We start from the raw sequence: 10,000 nt of genomic DNA, 5'->3' as shown, positions 1-10,000 counted from the left end.
ACACAAACACGCAAAACCCACCACACAGAGAGACACCCACAAACACACATACACATACCCATGCACACACATACCCATACACACAAATGGATCCACACATACCTAGCACATACACATGCACACACACATACACACAAATGGATGCACACATACCTAGCACATACACATGCACACACACACATACACATATACCCAAACACACCCATATACACAAACACACACACATAATACACACACACACACACACACACACACACACACACACACACACAAGCACTTAAAACTACTAAAGACAGCGGATAAACTAATATTGACCGAGAGGATTTCGTGGCAAATCGGTTTAAAGAGATAGATAGTCAATTCCAGACACGGATCAACTACAATGCCGCACTATGGAAAAACACGTATATACAATTTTGACCAGAAAACTCGTCCTTCAAATATCGATCGATTAAAATTACCCCCGTCTTGGCAAAAATTCTCAAACCTTACACATTCCAGGTTTGAGAATGATTGCCAAGATGAGGATCAATTTAATCGGTCGATATTTGAAGGACGAGTCTTCTGGCCAAAATCTTAAATACTTTTTAAAAAAAGAGTTTGGCATGGTATTGCACACACTTAAATCCATCATAATATGTGTGAGAGGGTAAAGTTTGGTACTTTGTCCAAGTGACGTGAAATAACATACGATTCTTATAATCTTGGCTTTTGGAATAGGCTTCAACAGTCATGACGTGACTTCCCTTGTAATGACGCATAGTAATTTAGTAGTAACTAACTGGTTCTAAACTATTGGAACAATGGCGGACGCCTTTATGAAATACTTCTTCAACGAGCATGAAAGTGTATCCAGAGGAGAAAAATATTATAAATCTGATCATGTTTTGACTTTTATACATTCTGATCACATGACATTTGAAAAATTTCTAACCAGCATGAATAATAAAAAGTACCGATTTTCTTTATTTAGAACAACCAAGCTGCTCGTTGCTGGGCGGACGTGACATCAGACTATTGAATTCTATTCCGGACGTGTTCCCAATTGTTGCACGAGCCTGCGAGTACGCGTTTGGAACATAGTTCAAAATCCAAAACGCAAGAGTGTAAGAAATGTTTTATCTTGTAGACCCTTCAATCGATTCTGATTTCGTTATATCTAAATAAAAGACATTTACAAAAAAAAATACTTAAAAGATATTTCATTCTTTTTTTAATAATTTAATTTTAGTGAAAACAAATATTTGATAATCTGACGTCACAAATTATCAGGGTGTTTCTTTTTTACGAAACCCGCCGACACCCGTCGAAACCCGTCGAAAGTAGGCTGCAGTGGAGAATGAACCTGGAACTCAGGGAAGTGTACACCATTGGGGAGTGAACCTGGGACTGAGTTTCGGCGGGTTTCGTAAAAAAGAAGCACCGCAAATTATCATTATAAACTTGATATCATTATGCGTTACTATTTATAGAGTGATAGAATAATGGTGAGTAAGAACAGGAATGAAGAATAAGATAAAAGCTAAGATGAACTTGAGAGAGGGAGAGAGACAGAGAGAGAGAGAGAGAGAGAGAGAGAGAGAGAGAGAGAGGGAGAGAGCGAGTGCTGAAAGTGCATGTAGTGATAAGTAGAGCAACATGAAATTGAAAAACTAACGATTCTAAAGTTTGAGGTCAAAGTATTTGTGATTAGTTATTATTGGCAAAATCTTTTAATTTGGAATCTGGAATTATGTCTTCACAACAGGAAATTCTCCGACTTTTCACTCCTTCATTCTATTTCAGACTTTTTTTTTCTTAAGTAGTTGAGGGAATATTTGGATTGTTTCCCTTAGCACGAGGAGCTTTCAGAAGGCCTTGGGGAGGCCTCCCGAAAGCTGCTGGGTCTAGCATCTCTTTCAATTAGTATTTTCACCGTGGATCTTTTGTCAAGCGTTTATTAATTCAATTTGTAAATATATAATAGCATTTTTAAAACTCTAGATCAAACCTTGATAGAATAGTGAAAGTTTTAAATTTCCTAATTATATGACCATCATTTTGGTTATCCGCCGCCTTTTGTTTTTTTAATTATTGAAAGGTAGGTGCAAAGCAATCCTAGGTTGTTGTTTTTTCTATTCGGGTTAGCTCGAAGCCGGAGGATATTATTTTTGTTGTTGTTCTGTTATGGTTAGTGAAAGGTCTTAGTAAAGGTACTAGGGTGTTTGTTTTTCCTATCAGGGTTAGTTAAAGGTACTAGGTTTTATTTTTTTCGAAGTTAGTTGAGGAGCTTTCGGAAGGCTTCCCCTATATTTAATGTTTCCTTTTATGAATACACATTTCATTTTAAAGGACTTTAGACGCGCCGTACAGCTTGATTTAATCAAACGCGCTTTTTACAAATGCTTTATTATTATCGTTATCAAATGAAGAGCTTCATGATCACCTTTCGAGCTTACAGGCTGTCTTGACAGATACAAAGATATAAAGGCAAAGTGACTTTATCAGTGAGAACGTTCAAATCCAGGTTCTGAAAACTGACACTCAAAGGAAAATAAAATAAATGTGCTAGCGAGATCGTAATCATTGTATCTATAGTTAGTATGCGCTTGACTAAGAAGCTCACAACATTGCCATTGGAAGTGTAACGGATCAACACACAAAACTATGTGTAACCATGAACTTTTATAGTCTGGTTAATACAGTTTAGTGAGAAGTACTCATAAACGTGGATGGCAAAAGACAATAACAAAGACAGTTGTGACGTCATCTTCGTTCTATCTATATCAATCTATCTATTTATCTATATTTCTATATATCTATCTATCCACATACCGATCTATCTATATATCTATCTATCTACTCATCTTGCAATTTACCCATGAAGCCCAGCGACAATAGTATCGACCTAACTATCTATAAACCTATTGATCTCTCTCTGTCTATCTACCGATCTATATTATATATCTGTTTATCTTTCTACCCTGGACCGTTGACTATAATCCCCTCTCACACATTCAAAGGGCTTCGTCTTTCCATTGTCATACACCACACAACAAATACCACTACAACATGGCCGTTCTCTGGCCAATAAAGAATTTAAAAAGTAACACACGTATTTAACATTTGGCCAGAAAACTCGTCCTTCAAATATCGGGCGATTAAATTGACATTCCTCTTTGCAAAAACTCTCAAACCTGGGACTTCCGAGGAAGTCCCAGGGTTGAGAGGTTTTGCCAAGACGAGGGTCAGTTTAATCGACCAATATTTGAAGGACGAGTTTTCTGGTCAAAATTTTTAATATTTGGGGGGTTTTTTCTGTGTACATCGGAACGCCGCACAACGTCGAGTGTTGACAAATCGCCTGTTTTATAATCTAGCCAGAAATCGTTTTCTTTTCACATCGATTATATATCGATTTATTAAAACAACCCGTTACTTGTCAAATATTCTCAAACCCGAGACTTATCTAGAACTCTCCTGTTTCATCAGTTTTTTGACAAGCTGCGGCTGGTTTTATTCTGCTGCCAATATCATTGTTTAAAGAGTAAAATGTAATGAAGAATAATGAATATAACAGCTTCGAAAAAAAAAAAAACAATTACGGAATGTTTCGAGCTCAAAACCCTCCTTCGGCTTGTAAAAAACCCCAACAAAACCATGATAGTCAAGTCAAGTATTTATTTTAGGCCATTGGCCAATTAGTCGTAACATCTCTCTGAACAGATTGTTTTTACAATAATATATAGATTTATATTAATATATATATATATATATATATATATATATATATATATATAATATATATATATATATATATATATATATATATATATATGTTAACATTTGTACTGTTTAAAAAAGCAATAAAATAATAATATAATAATAATATATATAATAATAATAATAATAATAATAATAATAATAATAATAATAATAATAATAATAATAATAATAATAATAATAATAATCATCATCATCATCATCATCATAATAATGATTATAATAAAAGCAATCATAATAGTAAGAAGAAGAAGAAGAAGAAGAAGAAGAAGAAGAAGAAGAAGAAGAAGAAGAAGAAGAAGAAGAAGAAGAAGAAGAAGAAGAAGAATAGTGGTGTATTGATATTTTTATTGTTTATGCAATTGACTGAAGACGGTTTTGAGTCCGAAACATTCCGTGTTTGATATTTTGCTCTTCTTGAAAGCTGTTATCTCCATATTTTGATCATTACTATAATATAACACTCCCCATCATGTAGCCGATAAGAATCACTTTGATATTATCAATTATCTACTATCTAAACGTTTTCTTGAGAAAAATGTAGACACAGCGTTTTATCAATGCAAGGACACAGTAGTTAATCTCTATTCTACATAGTAATAATACGAAATACAGTCTTCATACTCGTTGTGTTCTATTCATTCGTTCATTCGTTCATTCATTCTACTATAGTTGATCTGTGTTAATGTTAGATATCGGATTTAAAAACCCCTCGCTCTCAACAATGCTAGAGAACCATTGTGACTGTCAATCATGTGTGTTCTAATCTAGATAGATAGAAGTTTTGAAAATGTTTTTGTTATGAATTGACGAGTAGATAGATAGACCTTATTTTAATTGTATTGTGTTATTCGGGCATATCTGTTTATTAATATTATTATTATTATCATACAGGTTCGTAAATAATTATTATTATTCTAAATCGGTTACAGCAGTGCAGGATGATCAGGTATAGTGGTATGTATTGTTTTGGTTTTAATTAGTGGCATTGTATTTTTAGTAGAATTGATAATGATGATAATAATATAATATGTGTGATTATGTACGGATTATCGCATACAGCAGTGCTAACGCCAGACTCGGTGTTACTTTCAAAGATTCAACAGTTAACTCTTTCTTACCGCTCATTTTCAGTATTTTCCCAAAAATGGCTGGCTTAACCGGCACAAAAATAGATTTTAAAAACTCAAACGGCTATGTGGTCTAGTGGGATGACACTCGCTTTCGGATCGGAAGGTCCTGGGTTCGAGCCTCGTGCTCGGCGCATAGTTGAGTCCTTGGAAAAGGCTCTTTACTCACATTCTCTCACCGTACTCAGGTGTAAAATGAGTACCTGGCCGTTAACAGCGTTGTCTTTGTCCAAAAAATTGTAATCTCGCGTAACAGGCGTTATGTCCCGTCCTAGATGTTAAATGTTGCTGTTGACTAGGGACCTCTTGTAAAGTGCTTTGAGCACGTTTCGTGGATATTGCGCTATATAAAAGCTCAATTATAATTTAAACGAGCTCTCTACAAAACAACTGTATGTTCTTAGTAATTAAACAAAGATCATTTATGCATTCTTCAAAGTTTGTGATGTACAAAATAAATCTGAATAAGAAAAATGTATATTGTGTCGTAACAAATGTGACGATTTTGCTGCAGGTGGTAAGGAGAGGGTTAACTGCATTAATCTAGAAAGACACCTCATGAGGTCCCAGGTTTAAGAGTTTTTGCCAAGATATCTGAAAGGACGAGTTTTCGGGCCAAAGTTTTAAATACCTGTTTGTTTAAACAAGCTCTTTACAAAACAACTTTATGTTCTTAGTATTTCAATTAAACAAATATCATTCTCCAAAGTTTGTGATGGACAAAATAAATCTGATTTTGTTTTGTTTTGTTGGTTTTTTTTTCAGAGTACAGCAATTAACTGTTTAATATCATGTCTGATTAGGTACCGTTAACTGGGGTAACTTTGCCTTTAGGTGTAACTTTGGCTTAAGGGGTAACTTTGCCTTTTTAAGGAGTAACTTTACCTTAAGGGTAACTTTGCCTTTAGGAGTAACTTTGCCTTAAGGGGTAACTTTGCCTTCAGGGGTAACTTTGCCTTTTTAATGAGTAACTTTGCCTTAAGGGGTAACTTTGCCTTTAGGAGTAACTTTGCCTTAAGGGGTAACTTTGGCTTAAGGGGTAACTTTGGCTTAACGGGTAACTTTGCCTTAAGGGGTAACTTTGCCTTTTTAAGGAGTAACTTTGCCTTAAGGGGTAACTTTGGCTTTAGGGGTAACTTTGTCTTAAGGGGTAACTTTGGCTTAACGGGTAACTTTGCCTTAAGGGGTAACTTTGCCTTTTTAAGGAGTAACTTTGCCTTAAGGGGTAACTTTGCCTTTTTAAGGGGTAACTTTGCCTTAAGGGGTAACTTTGCCTTTTTAAGGAGTAACTTTGCCTTAAGGGGTAACTTTGCCTTAAGAAGAAGAAGAAGAAGAAGAAGAAGAAGAAGAAGAAGAAGAAGAAGAAGAAGAAGAAGAAGAAGAAGAAGAAGAAGAAGAAGGAGAAGAAGTCACTATTTTGTTAGCCGAGATAATTTGCTACCAAGTTTTGATGTCATAGAGCAATTATCCTATCGCGTAAACATTACACAAACTAACAAATCGGAATTTGATAACATTCTGATAAAAGAGATTTTATCAATCAGCTTTGACAAATTCATAAATATCATATCATAAGTTTTTAAACCAGTTATCTTCCGTTTCTAGAAAAACCCGTATTTATAGATTTGGCCAGAAAACTCGGCCTTCCATATCGATCGATTTAAATGACCATCATCTTGGCAAAAACGTTCAAACAAGGGACTTTAAGGATGAATTAGAAAAGTCCCAGGTTTGAAAGGTTTTGCCAAGATGGGGGTCATATAAATCGATTGATATTTGAAGGACGAGTTTTCTGGCCAAAATTTTTAATACGTTGTTTTCCCAGAGTATGCCAGTTAATTATTTAATCTGAGTAAACAAGTAATATTTGCTTTCAAAGACTCCAGTGAAGCTGTGTCAACACAACGCCGTTGGTTTCACGTCTTCTATCGTTCACTCTATTGATGCTATGCATTTAGGTAAAATACTTACAACAACCACAGCCATATTAAACATACCAACAAAAAACATGGTGAAGCCTTTAAAGTTTAAAGTCCGATTGATAGAATTTACTGAGAACTTATCACTAACAGACTCTCTAAAAATAATAACAAAGAGCTGTGTGACGTCAACTTTCTTTCCTCTATAGATAGAACGAAAATGACGCCACTCAGGTCGTTGTAATTTTCAATTTTTTTTTTATTTGCCATCTATGAGTAATTCTCACTAAACCGCATTAACCGGACTATAAACGTTTAAGGTTACACATAGTTTTAAATGTTGGTCCGTTATATTTCTGGATGGCGATGTTGTAATTCCCTTAACCAAACGCACAGCATCCATAGAAAAAGCTTGGAAAATACTCTGGCTCCATGGACCAAATGGTGGCGTAGGACTTTACTGCCGTACTCTGGAAAAATCCATATTTTAAAAATTTGGCCAGAAAACTCGTCCTTCAAATATCGATCGATTTAAGTGACCCTCTTCTTGTCAAAAAAAAAATAAATAAAACAAACTCTCAAACCTGGGACTTCGCGAAGACGACATTGAATGAAGAAATTAGCCATTGCTAAAAATCTACACCGAGTCTGGCCTCAGGAATAAGAGCGATCTATCTATATTCAGGTTTTCATCCAAACGAGTCATCCATCACATGATTTGTTGCTGTCCAACGATTGGATATTTCTTAACAAATGTAAACTCGCTGACGATTCGTTTATGAAAGTTGTTAAAATACCCACCTGTCAAGCTGAACAAAATGTTAGATATTTCAAAAGCTGTGAATACTTTTCACCATGTGGGTCACTTTTAGCACATTTTGCAATTTGACCAATGACCTCGAGTACATGGAATTGTAATTTCGATCATCCCCATTTTAATGTAACCGTAAGCGAAACTGGTACCGTCAACTGAGGTAATTTTGCCTTAAGGGGAAACTTTGCCTCTTTAATATTGGACCGATTTGAGTACATTTAGTTGACAATTGATGACTCAAAATGCTCAAATGTACAGAGGCAAATTTACCCCTTAAGGCAAAATTACCCCTAAAAGCAAAGTTACCCCTAAAGGAAAAGTTACTCCCTAAGGCAAAGTTTCCTCTAAAGGCAAAGTTACCCCGAAAGGAAAAGTTACCCGTAAAGGCAAATTTACCCCTTAAGGCAAAGTTACCCCTTAAGGCAAAATTACCCCTAAAAGCAAAGTTACCCCTAAAGGAAAAGTTACCCCTAAAGGCAAAGTTACCCCTAAAGGAAAAGTTACCCCTAAAGGAAAAGTTACCCCTAAAGGCAAAGTTAACCCCAAAGGCAAAGTTAACCCTAGAGGCAAAAGTTACCCCTTAAAAGGCAAAGCTCTTCTTCTTCTTCTTCTTCTTCTTCTTCTTCTTCTTCTTCTTCTTCTTCTTCTTCTTCTTCTTCTTCTTCTTCTTCTTCTTCTTCTTCTTCTTCTTCTTCTTCTTCTTCTTCTTTCTTCTTCTTCTTTCTTCTTCTTCTTCTTCTTCTTCTTCTTCTTCTTCTTCTTCTTCTTCTCTTCTTCTTCTTCTTCTTCTCTTCTTCTTCTTCTTCTTCTTCTTCCTTCTTCTTCTTCTTCTTCTTCTTCTTCTCTTCTTCTTCTTCTTCTTCTCTTCTTCTTCTTTCTTCTTCTTCTTCTTCTTCTTCTTCTTCTTCTTCTTCTTCTTCTTCTTCTTCTTCTTCTTCTTCTTCTTCTTCTTCTTCTTCTTCTTCTTCTTCCTCATCATCTCTCTTCATTCTTCTTCCTTATTCTCTTCTTCTTTTCTTCAATCCCTCTCTTCACATCATTAACACCCTCTATGATTTCAGAAGTTACATTAAACAACCTCCTTCTTCATTTTCACTTTTTCTCGTTACGAATCTGTCACACAGTTGGAAATGATTCTCTTAACCCTCTCCTTCCATCTTAAGGAAATCGTCCATTCGTTCATACATACAACATTTTCTTTTCATTTTCTTTTGTACATCATCAAATCTAAGAAAATGAACTGTGTTGTAGCATGTTTTGCTACAGAATTTTTATCGCTAGATTTTACTGCTATTGTGTCTGACTGATAAAAAATCTATTTTGTTTAGTTGGTGCGGTTTTGGAAATCCTGAAAATGGCTGTAAGAGAGTTATCTTTTGAAAACATCTTGATTCCGCAGCGTAATGTGGCTTTAGCTTTAATCTGACAAAACTGACATTTTCCTGCTGTAGTCAAAATAGTTTTTGTTTATAGCTAATGATGTGAAAACAAAATAAGTAAATGTCCTTCCTTATCCAAAGGAAAACATTCGTCTTTAGGATATATTCTTTAATTTAATTTTTAAAATCGTGCAACCAGGCTTGTTTTCAACTGTTGACATATATATGCTGTTTATTCATCAATAAAAAAAAGCGCTTTTCCTTCAAATATTCTTGATCGAGGGTTCATGGTTCCAACCCTTGTCTGAGTTGAGTCCTTGGAAAATGCTCTTTACCCCCATTCTCTCACCGTACTCAGGTGTAAAATGAGTATCTTGCTAATAACAGCGGAACAAATTTCCAGTATTGCCTAACAGTCTTGTCCCAATTGTTAAGTGTAGCTGTTGGCTTAGGACCCATTTCTCAAATTTGAGCACGTTTAGTGGATATTGCGCCACATATACTCTAGTTTTTATTTTAATGATTTCCGATTTGTCAAAAATTGTCAAACCTGAGACTTCAAAGATATGTCAGATTTGAGAGTTTTGACAAGTTCAAAGATGTGTCAGATTTGAGAGTTTTTGACAAGTTCAAAGATGTGTCAGATATGTGAGTTTTTGACAAGTTGTGAATAATTTTGATCGATCAATATGTGGAGGAAGAGTTTTTAGTTTGAAATTGGTTTTTAAAAAGTAAAAATACATTGTGCTGTTTTAACTCTCTCCTTATCAGCTATTTTCTGGAATTTCCCCAAAACTTCACACCCAACTAACACATAAATATATTTTTATCACTCAGGCATAATCGCAGTAAAATTCTTGCCATACATAATTTCTTTAGCAAAACATGCTCTATAATCTACAACACACTGGTCATTTTCTTTAAATTTTATGATGTACAAAAGAAATTGGAATAAGAAAAATGTTGGTTGTATCGAAACGAAGGTTAAGAGAATTT

General features: G+C 35.0%; 1 protein-coding gene across 3 annotated transcripts in view; it reads left to right on the top strand.

Annotated features, from left to right (window-relative positions):
* The first annotated feature begins 4,375 nt into the window (after window positions 1–4,375).
* LOC144957401 (uncharacterized) overlaps window positions 4,376–10,000 on the top strand; it is a 57,330-nt gene continuing 51,705 nt past the window's right edge. The window contains exon 1 of one of the 3 annotated variants that reach the window (XM_078888683.1): window positions 4,376–4,719. The gene's annotated coding sequence lies outside the window, so the exon portion shown is untranslated. The remainder of the gene's footprint in view (window positions 4,720–10,000) is intronic. The other 2 variants (XM_078888678.1, XM_078888685.1) reach the window with 2 other exon arrangements.

This window comes from Berghia stephanieae, chromosome 11 (genome assembly GCF_034508935.2).
Source record: "Berghia stephanieae isolate SIO BIC M18660-M18661 chromosome 11, UCSD_Bste_1.3, whole genome shotgun sequence".
Taxonomy (NCBI): Eukaryota; Metazoa; Mollusca; class Gastropoda; order Nudibranchia; family Aeolidiidae; genus Berghia; species Berghia stephanieae.
This window is presented reverse-complemented; position numbering and strand designations above follow the sequence as displayed.